General features: G+C 42.1%; 1 protein-coding gene across 1 annotated transcript in view; it reads left to right on the forward strand.

Moving 5' to 3' along the window:
- The window catches only part of ROR1 (receptor tyrosine kinase like orphan receptor 1), a 409576-nt gene that overhangs the window by 150797 nt on the left and 231624 nt on the right, over positions 1-27155 (forward strand). The gene's annotated exons all lie outside the window — the stretch shown is intronic.

The raw sequence follows: 27155 nt of genomic DNA on the forward strand, positions 1-27155 counted from the left end.
CAACCTCTGGTATCTGGTTAACAGTTCACTTTGTGCAGGTTATTCCAGAGGTAGATAGCATGAGTTTAGGTCTAAGCCAAAAATTTTGGGCCAAACACCCATCTCTTTGCAACAGAATTGGAGTATTGTTTCAGAATTCTTTGAATTCTTAGTTTGCAGAATCTCATAAAGAGTTCTACAGCTCACTTTTCCTAGAAATAGAGGAGAGCAGCAACTGAAGACAGCAGGCTTTTTCTTTTTAGTATTGATGATGATGATGATGATGGGCTTTAACACAGATTATCCAGGTAATCCTCGTGTAGTCCTGTGATGTTGATGGTTTTGTCACCCATATTTTAGAGAAGAGGAAACTGGAGACTTAGAGAGTTAAGAGACTTATACAGAGCCTCAGTACTCCCAAGCATTTAGGACTAAGTGGACTTTAGTCCTGGTTATTCCAGCTCCAACTCTGAGGCTTGTTTCCATATTCCCCTGTATCACATGGATTAACCAGTGTTAGTGACCATCCGGCTAAGAAATTAGCAGTGGCTCTCAGTGGAAAAGAGCTACTTGATTCTAATGATAATAATAATGAAAACAACTGCCAGCTTCCTCTGCTGTTGGTAGGGCCTGCTGGGTTGGTCCTGTCACATCCCATCATGTCACGGGGCATGTGAGATCACGGGGCCGAAATAACCCTGGGCGACTAATGTAAAACAGATTGCATGTGACACCTGCCCTTGGGCTTCCCAGCGTGGCACTTCAGCCCCTCTTGGCTCAGAGAGCATTTAATATACCCTCAAAGTGCTGGGTTCCCCCTAGAAACCTCCTGCAGACAGTGTAACTCTGGAACAGGATCCCAGGCTGTGTGGAATCTTGAAAAGGTGAATGACATTAGAGACACAAGGTCCTGTTGGTTTGGGCTGGTTACTCAATGTCTCTGAGTCTCAGTTTTTCACCTGGAAGTGGGAATAAGGATAGTACTCCATTCTTTGAGTTGTGAGGGTTAATTGAGCCAGTGGTGCCAGATCCACAGTAGGTACCCAGGCAAAGAGGATCATTGTAGCTTACTTTCTTCTGGATTACATCATCCTTAATTTTTCTCTTTCCCTCTCCTCTCAGAAGTCATCACGAATTCTGACACTTCTAAATTATGCCTTAAGCCTATCTATATCGTGCCTAGTTACTACCTTAGTCTAAATCAGCTTCACCTCTAGCCTAGATTACTATACTAGCTTCTTACCTGGTCTTCTGCTTGTACTCCTGCTTGACAGAGCATCTAGAGTGATCTTATTAAAATACAAACCAGATCATTCATTCACTTTTGTAAAACTCTTCAGTGGTTTCCAACTGCACTTTAAATCAATCTGTACCCCTTACCCTGCAAGCTGCCACCTGCTGTGGTCCCTGCCCACTTCCCCACCTCCACTGAATGCCCCTTGCTCCCCAGCTCACTGTGCCTTAGTCATGATGACCTTTTTCTTCCTTGGATGCACCAAAACCAGTGGCCTGAGGACCTTTGTATGTGCTGTTTGTCCCCTTCGCCTGGCATGCTGTTCTCCAAGATCTTTGCATAGCTGGGAAGTTTGTAGCTCTAAACACGTGGTTCTTTCATTTTCATAAGACTATAAAGTTAGCAACCTCTGGTATCTGGTTAACAGTTCACTTTGTGCAGGTTATTCCAGGTGTAGATAGCACGGGTTTAGGTTGTCATTTAGAGAACCACCTGACGTCTCCGTAGAAACTCACCACATTCTCTCCCCCAGTGACTTTCTAACACATTACAGTGTTTTAATTTTCTTCATGTACTCAGTAGTACTTGAAGTTTTCTCATGTATTTGTTAACAGTTTTTCTGCACCCACTAGAAGGTATACTCTGGCCAGGGTTACAGCACTAGTTCCAAGCAGTGTCTGCCGTATAAGAGGCACTCAGCAAATATTGATTGATTGAATGAATACATGTTTTGTATTATATATTAAAAATAAGTAGAAATGAGTTTTTAAAAATAAGAGGGAGGTCTTTCAATGTCTGCGTTCAAGCTGAGGTTTGGGATCCAGTGACTGTGGACAGGCCTGATGGGAAGGGGTGGGTGGAGGAATCACTCATCTTCAGAGCACTGAGGTATGGTGAGAGACCATCTCATACAGCCTACCGCCTCCTGATACTTTGATTCACTTGTTCGGTTATTTGACAAGAGCTCGCTGTGTGCTGCTCTGTGTGCTGAACTCTGAGCTCATAGCAACTAACCATGAGAGACCTGGCTCTGCCTTTACCGAGCTTATAGTTTGACAGTGAAGACTGGCACTGAGGGCAAAAATTTTCCACTGAAACAAGTATTTAACAAGAGAGCAGCACAGGAGGGCCTGGGAGCATTTTGTAGAAGGCCCTGTTCTGGAGGATCAGGGAGGCATCTCTAGAGGAGTGACATCTAATCTAAATCTGGAGAATGCCTGACTCTGTCCACATTTTCTCATCAGCACTTGAGGAGGGTGGAGGGTTTTGCGGACTGGACCAGCAAAGGGGATACTTTTTTTTTTTGGAATTCCTCCACCCAAATGGCACCTTTTTCTTTAAAAAAAAAAAAAAAAAAATAGAGTAGCCTATCTGGACTAGCAGCAATCCTGGGGGGATGTTGATATCCTCATTGTAGACGAGGAAGCTGTGGCTCATTCACACCACTAGTAATTGGTGGGTTAGGCTCATGTCTCCATGACTGAAAGCTCCATCACTTTTCAGACAACTAGAGGTGCACCCACTCCATTGCAATCATGAGGAATTTAAGTTTCAGGACATTCCATCTTGCTTTTGTTTCCTCAATTACTAGACCTGTTCTGGATTTTTAGGAGTTAAAAAGTTGGCTGATGCTCTTTTCAATCCTAACAAAACGCCTCACTCTCTATAGTCCTTTGACATCCCCTGGCAAGTGAGAAACCAAAATGTAAGGGGGTCCCTTTTTTTTTTTTTTTTTCTGCCAGCCAGCCTAATGATTTGGCATGCTGGCAAGTGCGTGGTTTTGAACCATGAGGCTGCTCTGAGTACCTGCATCCTTGTCCTCATGCAAGTCACCAAAACCGTTTGTCAAATGGCCAATACCATCTTATGCAGGGAGTCGGGGAAATGCTCATGAAATTGATCTTGAAGCACTTGGCAATTGCAGGCTCCATAAGCATCCCGGGTAGGAGTAATTAACTTATTTTGGAGGATGGATTTACTTAGGAAAGCTCCAACTGCAATGAGGGTGGGCCCTTTTCCTGTTGCTCCTGGCATGTGCTCTTCTCCAAGTAACATTTGCAGCAGTCTGGGTGGTTTGTCTGCTTAGAGCCATCCAGAAAAGTTGGTGGGAAAAGCCAAGAGGCCATTGGCACTCAGAGACTGGGGTTGGCACCAGTCACAGTGAGAAGCATTACTTTTATTAGCAACTTAGTCATTTTACAGCAGGCGTGGCAGAAGTGCCTCCTACGCAGACGCAAGACGTTAATGTGGTTATTAGGGTAAGAGGAGCAGATATGCCCAGTATCCCACAAAAGTCCCAAATTATAAGCATAGCACACCTTTCACTAATGTGGTAAGTCTTAGCTTATAGGCTTGCATCCTGAAAAACCTGCTCTCAGTCTCTCCTAGGTCATGTGCTGTGATGTTTGAATCCTAATTCTGCCATTACCAGCTGTGGGACTTTGTCATCACAAGACTGACTTCCCTATTCTCATCTGTAAAGTAAGGATGTTAATGGCATCTACCTACTAGAATTGTTTCAAGGAATAAATGGGTTAATACAAGTAAAGCTCTTAGAACAGTGTCTGGCACTTAGTGCTCAGTGAGTCCTTGGGATAACCCTCCAGAGAGGCCAAGATCTGGGCTGTGCTGCCGACTGCTTTTTACCTCATCCTAACAATGAAAGGACACAGTGTGCCCTCCATCAGACCCCGTTACAAGCTGAAGCTCATAAAAGTCAGAGGGAGAGGTTTGGAAATTTAACCCAGCTGGGGCATCCCAGATGAAAAGGATTAGTATTTAAAGAGCCGTTACAGTTTATACTAGCAAACACACAAATAGGCAGATTGACACTTCCTGCCTCAGGGATATGGGGCTTCTACCCTTTCCAGACTCACAACCCACTTTGCTGTGTGTTTTCTCTTTCTTCCCTTTTCTTGTTTAATATAATGTTTGCCTCCTTTGCCCATCAGTAAGCACTGAATATTGGACATCTATCCTGTAGAGGACTGGGATTGCTGGTGTGATAAGGGAAAGTCATGATTCCTGACCTTGGGGAATTTTGCAATGTTACAAGCAAACTGGGAAATATACACTTATGTGTGAGCACGTTTACCCTGGCCAAATTCCATTTATTCTTTCAATCCCATCTCAAATATCACCTCCCCTAGGAAGCTTTCCCAGAGTTCTCCTAGCAGAGTTTCAGTTCTCTCTCTCTCTCTGTGTGTGTTGCTTTCATAAAACTTTGCCTTTTACCTTATTGAAGATGTGATAATCTGCTTGTCTGACTCATGTGTTAGATTAGGAGCCCCTTGAGGGCAGAGACCATGGAAAAGCAGCCTAGGGGGATGGTATAGTGTTCTTATTTATCTCCATAGCCTCTAGTCCTTGGGGATACAGTGTATGCTTATTGGTCAAAATGGTAAATACATGTAAATGGTAAATAATAAAATAATAGCTAACACTGAGTACCTCTTGAAAAGCAGTTCTTATTCCTTCTCTGCTATAATGGTAACCAACATTTACTAAAGGCTTTCTTTTGTTCAGTGTGCTTTTTCCTTCAGTAGCTCGTGTGATCATCCTGCCTTAGGAGGAAGTATAGTTAACAGATTATAAATGGAGAGACAAGAGGCACATGGAAGTTTTGGATAATTCCTGCTAGTATTTGGATCCAGCAATCTGGCCCAGAACCTAGTCTCTAAACAACTACATGGATCTGTCTCTCACTGTGAGTCTGTAGACAGTTTTAGGACTTTTAAAAAAATTATTGTTACACTTTAAGTTCTGGGGTACATGTGCAGAACTTGCAGGTTTGTTACATAGGTGTACACATGCCGTGGTTGTTTGCTGCACCCATGAACCCATCATCTACATTAGGTATTTCTCCTAATGCTATCCCTCCCCTATCCCCCCACCCCCTGACAGGCCCCGGTGTGTGATGTTCTCCTCCCTGTGTTCATGTGTTCTCATTGTGTAATGGGGTCTCCTCTCTCTTACTTTAAAGGCAGGGATTCTGGCTTATTGGACTCTGCTGTGAACTGACCAAAGTCTTTATCTGTTCAGCAGTGGTCAGGTTCTTTCTAGTGGGTTTGGGAACCACATTTCCTCCCCGACAACCCAAGTTACAGTGAAAGCAAGTCATAGGCTAAATTCTTCATAAGTACAAGCATTTATTAGCCAGCAAGCATAAAAATCATCGTAAATCTCTTTTCTTTAGGCTCCAAGTAATTCCTTCTTTCTATCTTTGAGGCCCATGCACCATTCTTGCATAAAAAATTCAGGATAAGACAAGCATAATATTCTGATATCAGGGTTGGCCAGTCTTCCAGCTGCATCAGGTGATAGACTTACTGAGTGGGACACACAGAACCTTACAGAATTTTGGACCTAGGTAGGACTCCTCTTGTTCGTGCTAGAGTGGAGATGCCCATACGACGTTGTAAGCCCATCACATTTCCTGACCATCACTCACTTTATGAATGAAAAATTATTTCTAATGCCCCATATTAATCGATGCTCATTAATGACACCTCAAATGCAGATTTAGATAGCAATATATGAAGTGCTTATGGTTTCCTCCTTTATATTTGTACCAACTTCTTTTCACATGTGTGAATTCCTAATTAGGGTACTAGAAATGTGAATAACCATGCCAGGGATGTAGGTCCTAACGTTAACTGTCCAACCCTCAGAGGTAGATTAAATTTAACTGAGAAACACGCATGTTCATCTCACTATCAGTACTCAAGAGCTTTAAAGTAAATCACAGAAGGCTGGGCACAGTGGCTCAGCTTATGCCTGTAATCCCAGCACCTTGGGAGGCCAAGACAGGTGGATCAGTTGAGGTCAGGCGTTTGAGACCAGCCTGGTCAACATAGCAAAACCCCATCTCTACTAAAAAGACAAAAAAAATTAGCTGCGTGTGGTGGTGGGTGCCTGTAATCCCAGCTACTCTGGAGGCTGAGGCACGAGAATCGCTTGAACCTGGGAGGTGGAGGTTGCAGTGAGCCGAGATGGCAATACCACACTCCAACCTGGGTGACAGAGTGAGACTCTGTCTCAAAACATAAAGTAAAATAAAGTAAATTACAGACAATATAACAGAGGTGCTCAGAGGTTGTGTGGAACAGTGGAAAGAGGCATAGCTCTGAGGTCAGACAGAATGGGTTCAAATCCCAGCCTCTTTGTGGCAGTGGGCCAGTGACCGCATCTCAGAACCTCGAGTACAGTAGTCTTCCTTTCTCCAAGGTTTTGCTTTCCAAGGTTTCAGTTACCCTCAGTCAACCATGGTCCGAAAATATTAAATGAAAGATTCCAGAAATAAACAACTTCTAGGTTTAAATTACGTGCTGTTCCAAGTTGTATGGTGAAATCTCACACCTTCCTGCTCAGTTCTGCCTGGGACCTGCATCCTCCCTTTGTCCTGCGTATCTAAGCTGTCTACAATTCCTAGGGCCTGTTAGTCACTTCATAGCCATCTGGGTTATCAGATAGATCCTCACAGTGTATACTTGTCTTGGTGTCACAGTGCTTGTGTTTGAGTAACTCTTATTTTATTTAATAATGGCCCCAAAGTGCAAGAGTAGTGATGCTGGCATATTACTATGTTCTGTTTTATTATTAGTTATTATTGTTAATCTCTTACTGTTCCTAATTTATAAATTATACTTTATCACAGGTATGTGTGTATAGGGAAAAATAGTATATATAGGGTTCTGTACTATCCACGATTTCAGGCATCCACTGGGGTCTAGGAACGTACCCCTCCTTTGGATGAAGGGAAACTGCTATACTCATATTATCTACTCATAATAATGCCTACCTTACGTGCTTGCAGTGAGGATTAAATTAGGTAATATTTACAAAGCATCTAGCTCAGGGGCTGGCTCTGAGCCATCCAATACATAAAGTCAATATTATTAACCTCAGTTCCTGGCCTGTAGCAAGATCAATAGACCTGAGGAGAATGAGCTAAGGGGAGGCTACCTGGCATGGGAGGAAGAGGTGGAAAAGGTGGAGGGTTGGTAGATAGGATTCTTGGCTGGCCTCTGGGGGCCCCAACTGAGTGGGAATGGAGAGGAAGTGGGTTGATGGAGTCCCATTATGTGCAGAAAGAGGGGACCTCTGCTTGGGTGGAAAATGAGGAAAAAAGGCAGCACTCAGGTCTTGGCAAGAATAGCCCGGCCTCCCTTCCTTCAACCCATCTTCTGAACTGGAAAAAGGCTGTTGGGTGCTGTATGAGAGGTGAGGCCTACTGATGAGAGTCATCGTCATGTAAATTCTCTACCATCCTGGCTTGGTCGATAGCATTTCTACTGCCCCCAAAGCCAAGGAAGAATGATGCCCCTGATGGTTCTTCCCATTTAGAAGAAACTGCAGTTTACACACATTACCTTGTCTGGTTCTCAGATGTCCTCAAGTGATGTTATCGTGATCTATCATTATTTTCCGTGCTTTATAGAAGGGAAAACAGTCCCAGAGGAGGTAGGTGACTCCTTTAGCCAGTAAGTAGCAGAGGCAGGATTTGAACCTGCATCCAGCCGATCCTGTTGCTCTTGCTGTAGAGGAGAGGCAGCGTATGGGTGTTCTCCCAGCTTGCTCGGTATTCATTCCATTGGTTTTTACCTGGAGCTCGAAGGCTGGAACTGGGTGGTGGAATGGCAGGTGTAGGGCCAGAGCTGGTAGAGTGAGTGGTGACAGTTCTGAGCCTTCTTTGCCCACCTGTCTGACAGCCCTTTATCTCTGTAATAATTGCCAAGAGACCTGAAAGATCCCTCTTCCCTTCCCAGTTGCAAGGCCTGAGATTGAGCCCAGGGATCTTGCCAGCCTTAATTGACTTGTGTTGAAAATTATAAGAACTGACCCTCTTTTTAATTTTCCCTAAATTAAACACTGTGGAAGGATCAAATGATGGAAAATGACCAAGAGTCCTGAGAAAGGATTATCCATCTGGCATCTGATGGAACTTAAGAGGCAGGGCAGCATAGTGGTGGTACCTGCTGCATCTTATAGCTGTGGGGCCTTGGCCAAGCTTCTGGACCTTTCACAGTGCATTTCATTTTCTTATATGTAAAACAGGGCTAATAATACTGGCCTCAAATGGTTGTTACAGTCACTGAGATTCTCCATGTTACTTGCATGGTACTAGGCAGGAGCTTAATCAGTGTCCCTTTACATCCCCAGAAGTGGGCTTAAATAGCCCAGTAGGAGTATCAAACCGTCATTCAAATGTCTGGCATGTAATAGGTGCTCAATAAGTATTTGCTGAATGAATAAGCGTGGTTGCTCTGCTTTCTTTCATAAGTTTTCCAACTCCATCACAGAAGAGTTAAGAGACCATTAGGATCTTGGCTTTTCATGGGCAGAGATACTAACATTTATTAAACACCAACTGCTTTATATGTTTCATTTAATTACAAGAATTCTGAAAAACTTTACTATGCCTGTATTTTAAATGAAGAAATTAGGGCCTTGAGAGGTTCAGTGAGAAAAGCAAGGTCACCCAGCTAATTGGTGGAGTTGGGATCTGTAGGCAGAGCTGTGACTATAAAGCCTGTGTTCCCACCAGCAAATGCCATGCAGTGTTGAACATACACATCCCAGGTGAGACATGCCCTCTGCCTGGACTGAACATGCAAGAGCCAGAGCAAGTTCCACACCTTTGTGTCTGGATGTGGGGTCAGTACAGCTTCTGCACAATGAGCCACAGTGAATGAGGAAGTACAGAGAAGCAGGGTGAGGGCTGATGGGAGCCCCAAGGCTCGGGAGCTGGACTGTGTCTCAGCCTCAGCCTCCAGCTAGCTGCTGCTTTGCAGGTGCAGGATTCAGTTTGGGTTCTGGGTGGTGGTGAGGAGCTATGTGAAGGAGAGCAATAAAGCAGTGATAAACATCCCTCATGGTAAATCCCCTATGGTGAACATAAGGGATTCGATGATAAGAATGAGGTCAAGATCCTGTGGGTGAACTCCACTGGTATGGACTTGAGTGGCCGGTATAGAGCAAGAGGCCTTGAGCTTCCCAATGAGGGCCTGACTCTGAGCTAGACTCCCCTGGTTTGAACTGAGTCATACCACTCACCCTCTGTGTGACTTTGGACAGAGACTTACACTCATTAAGGCTCAGTTTGCTCATCTGTTAGGTGGGCATGATGCTGGTGACACCAGCCTCATGGACTTGCTGTGTGGATCAAAATGGTGTCAGGCCTATACAATCTTCAGCATAGCACCTGGCTGCTGTAGTAAGCGTATAACAAATGTTAGGTGCTATCATTGACAAAAAGACCACATTTTACCCTCAACTTCACTTATTTCCTAAATGGATCCTATGGGATGGTTCTGACAGATAAAAGTGTTTACCAAATTCTTACCTCCTAACTTAGACTTGCAAGGACTGCTAGGCAGAATCTAATTTAATACTTATTTAAATGTAACAGAAAGAAAACACTTGGGTTGGCTTTGGCAGGGTTTCCCTTTTTAAAAAAAAGTATATTTTACAATTTTGGCTTTTGAGATATCAAGGTCCTGAGGGACAGACAGCCTATGTCTAATGTCTGGGCCTGAAAAGATCCTGTAAGAGACAGGTCTATGGGGTCAAATTGGCCTTTCAGACTGAGCCTGCCATAGATTTTCTGAGGATTTAGATGATGTGAAGGGGAGTTAACCCATCCCACACTGTAAATTATTTTTTCAAAGGAAGGATGAGGGAGCCAAGAAACAATTTATCATGCTTCTTTTACATTTTGACTCGGCAAGAATTTAGCAATCTGCCATCCATCTCCAGCTTTGTTTGATTTGGGAGAATTTTTTTTTTTTTTTTGGTAGAAGGGAGAATGATTATAAACCAAATGTTGAAAAGTAGCCTGTTGGTTTTTCGGTGCAGTGTAAAATGTGGTTCAGTAATTCATTGCCCAGCCTCCCTCCCCTACCATCACCACCACCAAAGAAACAAAAACTAATGTCCATGTTCCTGGACAGCAAGAGTTAATTTTCAGCCTTTGGTTATGAAAACAGAATGGAGGGAACTTCATGAACTTTATGCTTATAACTTAGTTCTGCAAGCCCAGGAGATCATTGGTCAGCATCAGATGAGCTAAGATGCAGTTCTACAGCTGCTGAAGACCAGGTCCTGTTGACAAATACATTTGTCTTCAAAATTTAGCACAAACAGTTGAACAGTTGAAAATACTATACTCTCAAAATACAATGAGGAATAGAAGTGTTCCTGAAGGGGGCATAGAACTTAATAATGTTGATGAGGATGATGATGATTAGAACTTTATAATATTGGTGAGGATGAGGATGGTGATTAGAACTTACTTACATTGATAATGATGATAATGATTACAATTTTGTACTATTGGTGATGATGATGGAAGAGGAGTAGGAGTAATTGCCATGTATGCAGCATCTATGCCAGTAACTTTCTGTACCTTATTTAATCATCATAACAGCAAATACCTGTTTGAAGTAGATTTTTAAAGCCTCATTTAATAAATATGGTAGGGAAAGGTCTCTGATATTAAGCATTTTGCCCAAGTCTACGGAGAAGTGAGTAGATAAGCATGAATTCAGATGCAGATCTGCACTTTCAAAGACTGTGCTCAAAACCCTTATGCTACAGTACTGTCCAGTGATTAAAGCAATATGGAAGGAAATCACTAGAATATAGTGTCATGTACGTTAAAACAATGGTGTCCAAGGGCTCACCTTTGACTGGAATGCTGGGCAGGGTCTCCTAGAGGAGGTTCCACTTAACGTTGGGCCTGGGGGGCGAGTGAGCAGGAGTTTCCACTAGTGAGGAAGGGGAGTGAAGGATTTGCCAGCAGAGGGCACAGCCTGTGCCAAGGTACAGCTAATGGGAAGTCAGAGACAGGGTGAAGTGGTCAGGTTAATTGTAGAGGGTGGCACAGATCAGGCCTAGGTGTGCTGAACTAAGTAAAATCAAATTTCTCTAATGGAAACCCCCAAAAGTGGTTAAAACACAACCTCCCTCTAATCATTTACCACATGGTTTTTAAATTCTGTGGTTAGTTTACCAAGAAGGCCCCTTAGGATTATATATAATGTCCACATACTTGATTACTGAGAAAGGAAACCAAGACTATATTTAATCACAAACTGTACAGTGTCAGAAAAAGTCCTGCTACCCTGTCTTGTCACTATCCTGAGTGGCAGTAATTTATAGCGTGAAACAGCAGCTGGAGCAGGAAGGAGCCTTTAAAGCAGTCACATTTGTTGGTTAACTTTGGTTAACCCAGAGGTCAAAAGCAGTTTCTGTCTAGCACATTAGATAACTTTTGAAATGTTTGACATATTGCAGGTAGCATTACGGGAACATCCACACTTGTGATAAAAGGAGTTATTTATGAGGTAGCTGTGGTTTCCAATGTAAAGGAGAAAAAAAGTCCTGTAAATTATGAAAGCTTTGGTAACAATCCCAAGTTGGATGCTGCTGGCCTTTCTGAGAGGGTGAAAGGGAGATTAGACAGGAATAAAATGGGAAAGTCCATTTAAGTACACACTGGCATCCCAGTGGCATTACCTGCTGATTGAAAGACCATTATGGAGAAAGGATTAATGCCTTCAGCCTTCCCATTAGTTGTCTTTTATGTCATGAGTTGCTATGAAGAACTGTACTACTGGTGCTTTCCAGCTGACCTGGTAGTGTCCAGAAATAAGTGAAAAAGATCTATTGGTTCCAAACACATTATTGCAGAGCACTTGTAATCTATTCATTTTCTGCCTTGGTTTATCAAAGCTAGGAAAGGGATGCTCTGAAGTGAAAAGGTAGAGACCTCAGATTCAGCTGCTTTCTGAGGTCTCTCCTCTTCTGCTACAGAACAGTCATTGTGGTATTTAATAATAAAATGCATGCTTTGGGGGGAATAATGACTTTTCTAAAACACCCTTACCTGAAATGCTTGAAGGTTTTGCTGGAATGCTAACTTTCCAGCATTTAAAGAATATATGACTAAGTTAAGAATTATGTTTTAATGCATGAAAGTTGAAGTTAATTGGAGAGAAAGAAATGTGTTTTATTTTATTTTATTTTTTGAGACGGAGTCTTGCTCTGTCACCCAGGCTGGAGTGCAGTGGCACGATCTCGGCTCACTGTAAGCTTCGCCTCCCGGGTTCACGCCATTCTCCTGCCTCAGCCTCCCAAGTAGCTGGGATGACAGGCGCCCGCCACAACGGCCGGCTAATTTTTTTTGTATTTTTAATAGAGACGGGGTTTCACCGTGTTAGCCAGGATGGTCTCGATCTCCTGACCTCATGATCCGCCCACCTCGGCCTTCCAAAGTGCTGGTATTACCATTAGATACTTTTCTTCTTCCTTCTTTCCTTCCTTGTCTACATTCAAGTCGCACACCACATGATGTAGTGATCTGGGAACTGGCCTTGGAATAACACATCCTGCTGATGCCATTTTTAGCTAGAGATCTGGGGCAGGTGATGTTACCCTTCTGAGCACTTTCCTTAGCTCCTTGTAAGGTTGCTATCAGGAACAAATGAAGTTCTGTGTATAAGAGTCCTCTGAACATTTGCAAAGTACTGAGCAGATGTACCGTGGTGAATATAAATTCCCTGAGGGCAGGGGCCGTCTCTGATTTAGGCCTCTTCATATTGCCATTACCAAACACAGGGCCGTTTGTTGACTCAATGAGGCAATCAGCCAGTAGACAACTTTATCTCATCAATATCCCAGTTTTATTATGTGTCCAGTGTGTTTCCTTTCTGGAGCTTTGATAGTTTTTAGAGCTAGAAGCCAGTGATATGGTTTCTCAATTAGGAGATGTCTGATAATTGGCCAAGGAAATGGGCCAAGATGTTATTAATTTTCTGCTTCCTTCACTTGACTATATGCTCCTCCAGGCCAGAGGTCATGTCTCATTCATCTTTCTATCTCTTAGTGACTGAGCTTAGCACAATGTTTTGCACTTCTCAGTGAGCAGGCAATGCTCCTGGATGGAATGTTCAGTGGCCCTAGGCCGTCCTTTTACTGCCATCCCAGACCCATTGCCACTCCCTGTTCTGAAATGAGATCTGAACTTCAGCAGGTTTGTGGACTTGCTCTTCCTCCATTCTAGGAATACCCTACCAGGTACCTACACTGCGAGACGGACCCTTCTACATTCTGCAGTGAGTTCATTGCATAATGTCTGTTGCCCACTTTAGAGCGCAGACACCCTTCTAACTTCTGCAGATGTCATTGAAGTTTATTTTTTTTTTTGTAATTATATGGCTGAATCATTTACACATGTGTGGTGACCACATCTCATCTTCTAGTGCAAGCTGCTCTGGATAGCCATCTTGGGCATGGCTGGCTCAGAGAAGTGAGTGGTCCTAACACTGAATAGAGAAAGGAAGGAGCCACACTGGCAGTACAGTTGTAAATCAGAGCCTGAAGGTGCTTTTGGGAAATGAGGGTTATCTGAACCTAGAGGCAAGAAATATGTCACAGAAGGAAGTTAATAATTTCATTCGTGTGTTTTTAGTGTCCATGTGACATGGATTGCAAAGGAGGAGCCTACTGAGTCTGTAAATGTTGATTAGTTACTTGTTCCAGTGTTTATATAGTTCCTGTTGCTGTAGAGCCCATGTAGACAGGCATTTAGACTTGATCACACATTCAGAAGGTTCACAGTTGGTCTACTACAGTGCTCTTCTGCCTAAATACCACCAGATTCTCCCTAGCCCTCCTTCCAAATCCTGGCTCCCTCTTCTGTTTCTAGTCTCAGCTGAGATTTTACATCCTCAGAGAAGCCTTCCTTGATACCCCCAGAGAATATATAGTTGGCCCCCCATATCCATGGGTTCTGGATCCACGGATTCAACCAACATCAAATGGAAAATATCAGAAAAAAAAATGTGTCTGTGCTTTACATGAGCAGAATTTTTTCTTCTTGTTATTCCCTAGACAATACAGTATAGCATCTATTTACACAGCACTTACATTTTATTAGGTATTATGAGTAATCTAGAGATGATTTAAAGTATACAGGAGGATATGCATAGGTTATATTGCATATACTAAGCCATTTTATATCAGGGTCTTGAGCATCCATAGATTTTGGTATCTGAGGGGATCCTGGAACTAATCTCCCAAGATACTGAAGGATGACTGTATCTGGCTTGGTGTACCAGAGCTTCCTGCACCTCCCCTTAGTGGCTTTCCCCACACTGAGCACCGTTTATGGCCATTACCTTTTTACTCAAGGCTCCTTGAGGCCTGAGTGTACCCACTTACTCCCCACTGTATTCCCAATGCCTTGCAGAGGGAGTTGCTTCATAAAGACTGACTGGATTGCTGTTCAATGAAATCTCCATGAAGGTCATAATATTAATCACATCTTTCACTAAGGTAGGTTTCAAATTTTTGTTTGTCCTTGTAATTATTTTGTTTTAATTTAAAAAAATTGGAATTTAGCCTGGGTGCAGTGGCTCATGCCCATAAACCTAGCAGTTTGGGAGGCCAAGGCAGGAGGATCGCTTCAGCCCTGGAGGTCGACACCACCCTGAACAACATAGGGAGATCCTGTCTCTACAACAAAACAAAATAAAACAAATAGTCAGGTGGGGTGGCACATGCCTGTAGCCCCAGCTGCTCGGGAGGCTGAGGTGAGAGGATTGCTGGGGCCCAGGAGGTGGAGGCTGACGTGAGCAGTGATCGTGCCACCGCACTGCAGCTTGGGTGACTGAGGGAGACCCTGTCTCAATAAATAAATAAATAAACATAAAAATTGGAATTTTACTAAGGAGCAAATTTCTGCTTTAAATTCATTTCATATAATACCCTGGGTCATTGTCTGAAGGAAGAAGGGTCAGGTTGATTTCCAGAATGCCCAAATCACTCCTTAAATTTCTGAACCAATTGAGAAGCAGTTGTCTTTGCCAGATTCTTTTATTGCGGCTGGCAGTGGTTTCCAACCTTTGCTGCACATTAGAATCATGTAGGCATCTTTTAAAAATCCCCATGCCCAGGTCAGCTTTAAACCAGTGAAATCAGATATATGGGGATGAGAGCATATTTTGAGGATCCTAGGTGATCCTAATGTGCAGCAAAGTTAAGGAATACAGGAGTATGGATTATTTTTTCAAGAGGGTGGTATGCCAGGTATACAGCCCCTAAGAAGTAAAAACTTTGCTTATTTTCCTGAAATCTAGAGGAACAAAAGTTAAATACTTTTGGAGAACACATTCTACATTCTATTTTAATGAAAAAATTTCCAGGCATGTCAGAAACAATGTTATTCACAAAAAAACAATGAAGTTAAAAGAAATACAAATGCAAGGAAAGTATCTACCTAATGGGCTTCTACAGTATAGTTCAAAGTATGTGCTTTGGATTTGCATTCTGATTTTACAGTTCACCAGCTGTGTTACCTTGAATAGGGAACATTATACCTCTCTGAAACATGCAAAAATAGGGATGAAACCACCTATCATGGAGGGGTGTTATAAAGATTAGAAAGGATGTCCTTGGAGGATCTTATTCTTAATGTTGGCTCCATTTCTCCTTCTGTTTCCTGCATGTTTTGAGTTAATGCATTCAGCTTTCTTTCCTAAACCTGTCACCACAGACAAGTCTGCTACAAGGATCTCTGAAGTTTAGAGAGATTGACTTCCCCAAGTACTTTCTCAGTTCCCAAGGATGATTCATGCAGTGGGTTTCTACATTCATTTTCTTGTAAAGGAAGAAACATGAGTGGGAAGGGAGGAAGTTAGGAGTTGGACCTGAGTATCCTGCATACAGGAGTGTCTGAAAGTGCACTGTTGTGATCCGTCCATCTTTTAGGAAGAGTTGGATGATGATTTTCTGGCTCTGTAGTGACTCATGACAGGGAAGGCAGGTTTTTATTCATTCAGTCATTTGATCAACAACTACATGCCAGACCAAGAAGTATCAGGTTATACCATTTTTCACTCTAAAGAACCAGGGGTCCTTAAGTAAAAAGGCTAATTCCACGGTTTGGGCAGGGAAGGTATAAATTAAACCTGGAGCACTTTGTTGTACCAGAAAGTATGCAAACATAATCAGTGGTGTCAAGAAGACAGAGAGAAACCAGCTTAAAGATCTTCTGCTGGCCATATCTGGGACAATTTGAGTAATGGAATCAATAAGGACAGCAATGGATTATAAGCCATTGAATAAAATATGAAGCCACAAGTCTATTCTGTGACAGGTAGGTAAGTATGTAGATAGATAGATAGATAGATAGATAGATAGATAGATAGATAGATAGATAATGTGGAGGAAAGGAAAAAGGGCTCTTCCTTACAGTGTAATGCCAACTGACATATGTGACATGTGATATATGTGGAGGAAGTAGTGAATTTGTAAAGTCATCATTTTGCAACCCTAGAATTGTTGGGCAAAAATCATCAATGGATGTTAAATCGAGAGAGAGAGAGGTTGATAAGGAACAGGATATTTGCATGGGTTAAAGTATCTCCCCACATATTGCTTATTGGCTAAGACTGGGCAAATGGTAACTATCCAGTGGAGAAAATGGACAACATCTCAGCCAGATGATCAGGTTAATAACACGAATCAGAAGCAGATGGACATCATGAGGCATCCAAGTGTCCAGATGCAGGTTCGTGATGCACTGGGAAGGGCACAGCATCCTTTGTGTAGTATTCTGACCAACATCGCATAACCTGAATTTAATCAGGAGGAAATATCAAGCAAACTGAGTGAAGAACATTCCTCATAATAACTGTCCTGTATTTGTCATAGGCCAGTGTCATGAAAAGCAAAGGCTGAGGAACTGTTCCAAGTTAAAGGAGACTAAAGAGACATGGTCACTAAATGCAATAGGTCACCCTGGACTGGGTTTTGTGCTGGAGGGTAGACAAAAAAATGCTCTGAAGTACATTATTGAAACAATTGAAAAAACTGGGATATGGCCTCTGGATTAGATATATATAAATATTATACACATATATTTAAAAATACCTACTGAAATATTAAGGGGCAAAGGGATATGGTATATGCAACTTATTCTTTAGTAGTTCAGAAAAAATAAATATACACACAGAATGATATAGCTGTGCTGAAATGTTGAAATTGACAAGTCTGGGTAGATAAAGGGTATATAGGAGCTGTCTGGATTACTCTGGAGTTGTCTGGATTGTTCTCTAAATTTGAAATAATTTCAAAGTAAAAGGTTTTTTAAGTATTGGAGTATAGTAAATAAGTGGAACCCAGCTGTCTGCCACCACTTAGCTGTCTTACTTTGGACAAGTCACTGAGCCTTGATAATCCTCAGTTTCCTTGTCTTTCAAGTGGGGACAACATAATACCAGTTCTTTTTGCATTATAGGGTTGTGTGCATGACAGGCTTTCTAACTGCAAAGATGTATACACATAGTTGTGACATTTTCATCTAAACCCTTCCATACCTCCAGGGCTTTGTATTGATCATAAGGCTTTGTTCCCTTCTATATATTAGACACATGTTTATAAACCATGAGGAAATGATACTACTACTACCGGTACCATTAATAATAACATCCTGGCTAGCCTTAAAAAATAATAATCATATCTAACACTTACATAGTACTCCAGCTTGAATAATACTTATGAGCTTCTGGGTGCCAGACACTGTTCTAAGTACTTTACATGCATTATCTCATTTAACCCTTACAAAATTATCTCCATTTCACAGAGGTGGAAACTGTGGCAGGAAGAGGAGGCAGAGTGAAGTTTCAAATTCAGGCATTCTACTCTCAGTTTATACTCTCAACCAGAGCCCTCCAGTGAAACCTTTATCTCCTGTTCCCAGCACCCTGCCTGGCACGGTCTGGTGTAGACCTGATAAGTGTCTATAGAATGAATGGTGGGAAAGAGTGTTTAGAAAGTGTAAGGGCTCTGCAACTAGAAGGACCTGACCTAGAATCTTCACTCTTTCCTCAGTCTCTACATTCAGTTTTTCTGAGCCTTGGTTCCCATGTTTGATAAGAACAATCTTGGCAGAGAAGAGGTATTCAACAAATGGTCATGATTCTTCTTCTCCTTCTCCTTTGTCTTTTTGTTCTTATCTTTCCTTCTGAACATTTCCTTGTGTATAATGTTAATACTACTTTTAACCAGGTGTTTCTCCTCTTTTGTGTCTATTATGATTTTTATGTACCATTTTTTTTTCATACTTGTGGTGACTTATTTTACTTAAGTGCCTCCATTTAGATTTTCTTGAGGACAAGAGCCACGCCATTTTCATCTTTGTGTCCTTATTGCTCTGTATGATGCATGGCCTTAGGAGCAGGGCCATTGCTAGCCCATCTCTCACTTTGGTGAAATTTAGAGAAAGGCAATTCCTTTTTGAAAAAGCTTTGCAGGGAGGAGAACTGGTCAGCAGATACCTGTATGTGAAGAAAAGGCACCCTGTCCTTGGAGGGTCACATTTCTCTGTTAGGAGGCACAGCTTGGCAAGTGAAGCTATATTCTACCTCCTACTCTTCCCCACCGCTGGGCATTTTGTGTAATCTACAAAATAAACGATTAAGTGGGCTTGGCATGGTGGCTCATGCCTGCAATTCCAGCACATTGGGAAGCTGAGGCCAGAAGATCATATGAGTCCAGGAGTTCGAGAGCAGCTTGGGCAATACAGTGAGACTCTATCTCTACAAAAAATAATAAAATTAACCAGGCATGGTGGAGCGTGACAATTGTCCCAGCTACTCAGGAGGCTGAAATGGGAGGATCACTTGAGCCCAGGAGGTAGAGACTGCAGCAAGCTGGGATTACACCACTGCACTCCAGCCTGAGCAACAGAGCAAGACCCTGTCTTTAAAAAAAAAAAAAAAAAAAAGATTAAGTGCAGCAGCCATGCCTATGAGCTACTCAGGACATGTTGAATGAATGAATAGGTACACAGTTGACACCTCCTTCCTGGATTCTTTTATCTGTTCAGACTTCAGACTCCCATTGTGCCACAACTCACTCAGCCAGAGAGATCATACCGAGGCTGCTTGTTGAACTGTGGGAATGGTTGCTCCTCTGTCGTAATCTTTGAGTGAAGCCCAAGAGAGGGCTAAACCTCAGCCCAGGCACTGACACCCAAACTCAAATTACCCTTCCCAGGTTAGAGCAATTGGTCTCAGCTTGGATACAGCTCAGGACAAGCCTTGACAGCCTTGGTCTTTAAGAAGTTCATAGAGGCATCCGGCTCCACTGGTCCCTCACCAGTGTGGTCTCCAAGTCCTTCCTGGAGAGCCACTCTCCCCAGGCCCAGGAAGGGAAAAAAGCTAATTTGGTAACTGCTGGCATTACCAGAGCAGATACCCAGTGAGAGCTCTGTCTCTGCAGGCTGGAGGTGGAGCCATGTGTTTACTGCTCCCGCCCCCAAGCTGGCTGCTCACATTTGCAGAGAGAACCTTGACTTTGTCATTTGATTATAGGTAGAGGCATTCCTGCTTTTCACTTGTGATTTATTATTGTTCTTTTTCCATTAAAATAATTTTCTTCTAAGATAGCAAAGTACTAAGTATTTATTATAGAAAAGTTATGATAATGCAAACAAAAAGAAAAGAAAGAAACCAGTAATGCAGCTCAGACATAATCACTGTAAACACCAGAGTTTATTCTTTCAGTCTCTCTTTTCCCCCCATGCACACAGGCACACACACATATACACACATACACAACATAGCATCACCTTCATTTACTCATTGCATTTTGGAAACTTCATTCATTGCTTGGAAATTTAGAGATGATATTGATTTGTGAAAGCAGTTGAATGATCGAGGAATATAAAGTATTATTAACATGTTGGGAATGGAGATGAGATTATACCTTAAATTCCACAGATATATACTTCTAGTCTCTCATGCCTGAAATAAACTTGCTGGAATGTGAGCCTTTTATGCCAAGCATTTAATACACAAAGAACCTACTTCCCAGGAGATTGGCTGAACCAAGCACGTTGTATTCCATCTTTATGATGAAATACAGATTTCCCATTAAAAGAAAAATCTCTTCCTTTCAGAAGGTTGAAAAAGATGATACTTACAAAAAAGGGAAGAAGAAAAAAAAAGAATCCCAGCTGGTTAAATTTAGGGCGCTGAAAGAGATCCAATTGGCAGATAATCCCTGGCCATGGGCCCACAACATTTTCATTTGATTGTGCATTGGATACATTTTCATTCATTTTAAGCCCTTGCCTTTCAGTATTTTGTTCCTTGGAGACAGGCAATCTAGTATCAATAGCTCTCTTAGCCTATGTCAAATGGTTTGATTTACTTAAGTGGTCTATTTCATTATTCCAGTAAGGAGGAACTTGTATTTGTTGATGCATTTCTGAGAATGCTTGTGCAAAGAAAGGCTGAGATTCTAACCATTTTTCTTCTGTCCTCTCAGTGGTTGCCTTGTTTTAAATGGAAAGACGTTGGATAAAATGGTGAGTGTGGTTCATGGGATGAGGGTGCTCTGGATACAGAGTCAGGAGACCTGGCTTCTCACCCAGTTCTGATGCTGACATCATGGATACAGCCTTGGCCAAATCTCCTAATTGCCGTGGGCCTTAATTTCCTTGTCTGAAAAGTTGGGATAATCATCTCTTCTCTGCTTTTCCCACAGGGGTGTTATAAGGATAAAATGACCTAATTCAGTGTCTCTCAACCTCTCTTACATACAAAAATTACCTGGGGAGGTGTTAAAAAAAATACCTTTTGTTAGGCCCCACCCAGACCAATTAGAATCCTGGGCTTTGATAATTTTTTTTCTATCCCAGGAGATTATATTGTGGAAGAAGGGTTGAAAATCATCGAACATCAAGGAGATAATACACTGGAAGGCCTGAGAATGTAAATTATGAGAAAAGATTAAAACGACCCACATGAGTATGGTCCTCTGTAGTTTTCGAATGATGTCACTTGAAGACTTGTTAAGGGTCTATAAGGCAGTGGACTTCAAACTTTTTTGACTGTTAAACTAAAAAAAAACATATCTCGTTATACACATGCAATAACATGTAAATACACTCAGTCCCATATAAATACAGCTTTCACGGAACAAGACTTTCTGTGTGTGATTCACTCTAATATTTTTTCTTATTTTCTATTTCATTGCAGTTTAAACTAGTCCATTTCATTTCTTTCATTGTATGTGGGTGCAGAGCCATGGAATTGATTTAATGATCTGTTGTACAGTCCCCTGACCTATAGTTTGAAAAACACTGATGAAGAGATGGCCTATTTCTGGGGAGCAGGCTCACCCATTGTTTAATGTTGATTCCTTCTAGTTCCAGAATCAGTCTACTGTTGCCTGGATCGACTTTCCCACTCTCCCTCCCTTTTATACCTTTACTTGCTACATCAAACATACCCAGCAGGGTTGTCCTGGTTCTACACTTATTCGGCCCTTAATTGGGTGACTTACAGCCTTGCCTTCTCTTCCACATTCTAATTGCTGAAGTGATAGACCTTAAACATTATACTTTATTCCTCACATGAGATTTGTGAAACAAATTCAAGACATGTTGTCAATTGAATTACATATAGTTTACTAAATAGATTCTTAGCAAAAATACAAGAAGGTGCAGTTCATAGGTTGCGCTAGCTGCAACATGATGCTAGTGATAATTTTGGTCCCTGCACTTTGGAGAACTGGGGAGCCCCCAGGCCAGATCGTAGAGGAATCATCTCCCTCTTGTTCTGCCCAGATCTTTTCTTCCATGCTTCCTGGTCCTCCTAGGCAATTGTGCTATTAGAAGTAAGTTTGTTTCAGCTACAGAGAATTCCCAGCTTCTCTCTTGCACTCATTAAAGTTTGGCTGTCATAGCTCAGACACATCCTCTGTGACATTTCTTTATCCCTGGCTTGGTACTGCTTCTGTTGGCTGGTGTGTGGCTCTGGGCAGGTGCTTGAGGCTCATCGTTCTCTCTCAGGACACACACTGTAATATTCAACCTAATCAAATAGCTATTGTTTCCTTCTCTCTGCTTTACTGCCAAGGAGACTAGAAGGTTTAGGTATAAATTTGGGCAGGAAGAGAACATCTTCCAGGTATAACTATCTCTGAAAACTTCCCCCAGCTTTTTTCCCGAATGTCTGTTTAATCAGTTTTATGTCTGCTTAATTTATGCTATATTGCCTCTAACTTTGTTTGACAGTGGCACGGAATCAAATATATTCAAGTTAAAAAAATGTTTCTGTGGTGGACAACATGATGTTTTGATATATAGGGACAGTGTGGAATGGCTAAATCAATTTTCAGCATATACTAATTGAGCATATACCTCAACTTTTCTTTTTGTCATGTACTTTTTAAGGCAATCTTTGAAGAACGATATTATAATTTCCACTATATAAAGGAAGTAACAGAGGCTCAGAGAGGTGAGACGATTTATATGACTATTAAACGTCAGAGGTAGGATTTGAATTCAGGTCTTTAGATTCTAAATCATGGCCTCTTTCTTCTACATCCAGGCTCTGTATATCTGTGACAGGCACAGGTCATCCTTGCTTCCTTAAGGCATATTGGATCCAAGACAGAAAAACTGGTACAAAGGATACCCTAATGCCGGGCATGATCTTGTCAAGGGTTGAGGTGATGGATACCACCATATGCCTGGCTCCTAACAGGGGGAATAAGCCTTCACCAGACCTCTGACCCTTCTGAAGCCATACCTTTCACAGTCAGGTTTGCCTGAAGCTACCATGATTCACCAACATACCAAATCTTTCCTGGCAGTGGCGGCTGAATTAGGCTGGGAAGGGAATCTTGTGAAAAAATAGATCTACTTCTCCTGACCCATGCTCTCCAGGGGATTCAGGGAGTCCTCTCTCAGACGGCTGTCTCGGTTCCACGGTGATAGGCGTCCTGAGTAAATACTCTGATAGACTAAACACACGTTGCCCATGTTGGCCCAGAAGCAGCAGTCCGGGAGCGCGCCCAGTAGAGTCCCCTGTGCAGCAGCCCAACTTGTTAATCATTGCTCTGGCAGGCTAGCCAGAATGGGGATATTTAGCTTGGGGCTTATGCATTACCGTCTATGCTAATATGGCATTCTTAGAACTATAATTTCCGTTCTGACCTCTATGGACACTCCTTATGGAGAACACAGACATAAAACAATTCTTGAAATGTCAGGAAGAAATTGCATCTAATGGAGGGTACCTCTGCCAAGGAAAACATACTTCAGTGTTAAAGCATTCCCATCCAAACAGGGAAATTTGAAAACTGCTCTTGGATCTGCATTGAAGCCCGAGCATTTTTCCATGCCCTTTAATAACCTGTAATGTATGTACCAGCCAACTCTACTGCAGGCTCCCCACCAACCAAGAGGGCTTACTGTGAAGGAGGTAGGGTGGCTGGCAGGTGATAGTTGAGACCTGTGTGAGTTGGTGTCAGCTAGAAGACCTTCCTGGGGGCTAAAGCAAGAAGATTTATAATGGGAACAGATACCATATGCCATAATGTCCTGCCTGCATCTGTTACAGCGAAGAATATGATCCCCAGTTGGGTCTTGAACCCTTGGCCCTCCTGATACCCGATACCAATGAAGCATATCCTCCACCCTTTAGGATTTCATATTAGGAGACACACAATCCGTCTTCTAAAATCACGCTGGTGAACAGATACCACTTAGTAATAATAATATTATATTGCTAATAGTTGCTGTCATTATGAGTGTTTATAATATTGCCAGGAATAAATACTTTACCTAAATTATCTCATTTTTACCCTGTCAATAACATTGCATTGGGTACTGCTATTTTCTCCATTTTACAGAGAAAACTGCAGTACAGAATCGTTAGATAACTTGGCTAAGGTCACACAGGTAGTGAGCGACTGACCTGGAATTTAAAATTGATTTAGCCATTCCACACTGTTCTAGACCTGTACAAGTTGATCCCCTGAAATAACAAAACAAACAAACAAAGAAATTATCTTATCCTTTACACATTTCTATTTTATGTAGATGTTTTACAATAGATACTGTACAATAGTACAGAACTTCTTGTATGTAAGTCCTGAATAAATAAACATACATATATAATGGAGGTTTGTGGTCCATTTTTTTGTTTGTTTTACTAATTTACAAACAGATTTGGAGATTGCTGTACTTAACTACAAAGTTCAATGGAAAGAAGAGAGTTTCATTTCCTGATAATATTATGGGAAATCTGATACTTCCAGAGGATATGAGCCAGATATTTTTGTCTCATCTGCTCACCACCATAGTCCCAGTACCAAGCCTAATGCCTAGTAGACATTCAATAAAGATGATGACCATAAAGTTTAAACCAGTGAACATACATAATGCTGACTGAATGTTTGTGTCCACTCCCTGATGCCACAGATTCTTGTATTGAAACCCTAACCCCCAATGTGATGGTATTAGGAGATGGGGCCTTTGGAAGATGATTAGGTCATGAGGACAAAGCCCTTATGAATTGGATTAGTGCCCTTATAAAAGAAGGCCCAGAGAGTTCCCTTATTCTTTCTGCCATATGAGATTTACAGCAAAAAGACAGCCCTGTATGAACCAGGAAGCGAGGCCTTACCGGACTCTGAATCTGCCTCTGCTGGTGCCTTGATCTTAGACTTCCCAGGCTCCAGAACTGTGAGATTTAAGTTTCTGTTGTGTATAAGCCACCCTGTCTATGATATTCTGTTATGCCAGCCTGAACTAAGACACACAGTAAATTGTCTATTGCTATGACATTATAACTCATGGTATGTTCTGTGACATTGTGCACTATGCTGAATGAGCTGCCCTACATGTGCTTCAGTGTGCTGTGAAGAACTGCAGTGAGCCAGGTGTACTTTCCTCAAGCCCCAGTCAGGCATCTGAACCATTTGATATAATGGAGGCAGGAGTGAGCGCTCGCAATGAAAGGGGTTAGGGCAAGTCAGGGACATGGAAAAGGGAAAAGGAAAGGCTAAAATAGATGAAATCAGGTCCAAATTCAATTGCATAAGGTGATTTTTCCTGATTACCTATTGCTCCTTACCTTCTTACCAATGACTTTCTTTTTTCCCACTCCATTCCCCGCCCCCAGAAGGAAAGGTTTTTGCCTGAGTGGAGGTAATGGGGTAAGCTTCCATTAAGGGGGAAGATTTGAACCTGGCTTTGGATAGGCAGGAGAACAGCCACATTTGAATGTTTCTGTAGAAACCTGAACTTGTTTCATTCTGTGAGATAGCCTGGTTTTCTGCCCATTTTATGAATTAAGAAACAGAGGCTTAGAGTGTTCCAGCAACTTGCTTAAGCTTACTTGGAGGGTTTCCTGTTTTCGGGTGCTATTTTCTTTCTGCTTCACTCCTCCAGGAGCTGGACCACATTGACAGAATGTGTCTGGAAAGTGCCATCATTCCTCCAGATGCAAAGGGCTTTCATTCACTCCTTCAGTCTCCTGCTTGGTTGTCTCAAAATTGAAAAGGTTTCACGCTGTTTTCAGACATGCTTAAATTTCTCAAAGGGGGTAGCCTGGGAACTTGAGACTTAGTAGTTTTTCCTTCTTGAATGCCCCTGTCCAGCCAGTGCCCTAACTTGTACAAATCAAGGAAAATGCTTTGTGTGGGGTGGAGGTGGGGTGAATGTTTTCATTTTTCATTCGACGACATTTGTAAACATACTTGTTTTTTCTGGGTTGGTCCAGTTGTCTTGACCTTTGTTTTGTAAATATCTTGAAGATTCCTTTCTTATCCAAATCTCTTGGAATCGCTGCAGTTTCCAAACTTGGCTAAACATCTGAATCACCTGAGGTGCTTGTTAAACACAGGGAATGTCCTGACAGCCTCTGGAGATTCTGATTAAGTGGACCTGTTACCAGAAAGCACTCCCAATCCAGCCCCCATGAGAGGATTCTTGGATCTTGCGCAAGACAGAACTTGAGTCGAGTCCACAGAGTAAAGTCAAAGTAAGTTGGTTAAGAAATTCAAGGAATAAAAGAATGACCACTCCATAGGCAGAGCAGCCCGAGGGCTGCTGTTTGACTGTTTTTAACGGTTATTACTTTATCATATGATAAATTAGGGGTGGATTATTCGTGAGTTTTCTGGGAATTCTTCCTTTTAGACCATATAGGGTAACTTCCAGATGTTGCCGTGGCATTTATAAACTGCTATGGTGCTGGTGGGAGTGTCTTTAAGTATGGTAATGCATTATAATTCACATGTAGTGACCAGTGAGGATGACCAGAGGTCACTTTAATCACCATCTTGGTTTTGGCCGCCTTCTTTACTGCATCCTGTTTTAGCAGCAGGGTCTTTGTGACCCCTATTTTGTGCCAGCCTTCTATGTCATCCTGTGACTATGAATGCTTAACCTCCTTGGGAATACAGGCCAGGAGGTTTCAGCCTCATTTTACCCAATGCCTATTCAAGATGGAGTCACTCTGGTTCCAAGGCCTCTGACAGACCTAGGGCAAGTTCTCCAAATATTTGTTTTTAGCAAGCACCACAGGTGAATGCAAGGGCAGCCAGATTTGGGAGCCAGTGAGCTATCAAACACTTTTAAGGGGAATACATGAGAGATTCCCTGCAGGAATTAAACTATTTGAAACCACAGTGAAGGAAGCAGAAAATGACATTGAAATTTCATCAAAGCTATATACCTACACAGGTGAGATTACCACTCATCATGGGAAAAGATAATGAAAATACAACCAAAAACCTTCATCAAACAATAATCTTTACTACATTTACTAGAAAATCCTAGCATCTCCAAAAATAACATGTGAAATAAAGCCCTGAACTTTCCATCCTTTAGGAGCAAGACGTTCTCTTTGGGGACTGGCTAAAGTAGAAGAAGCGCTGCAGAGCCAGTAAGTGGTTCACTGTCTGTGGTCATTAGCAAAAGAATGACCATGGCTCACCTCAGAGGTCACAGAGAAGGGAGGTAAAGAGGACAGTTAATTTCTTTACCAGGATCTAATTTATCATTTGGGGTTTCAGAGAACATGGGAGGTGGCTGTTGGGCTTGTTTTCTTTTGCAGCAAAGCTTTTTAGAGCA

This window comes from Papio anubis, chromosome 1, assembly GCF_008728515.1.
Source record: "Papio anubis isolate 15944 chromosome 1, Panubis1.0, whole genome shotgun sequence".
Classification (NCBI taxonomy): Eukaryota; Metazoa; Chordata; class Mammalia; order Primates; family Cercopithecidae; genus Papio; species Papio anubis.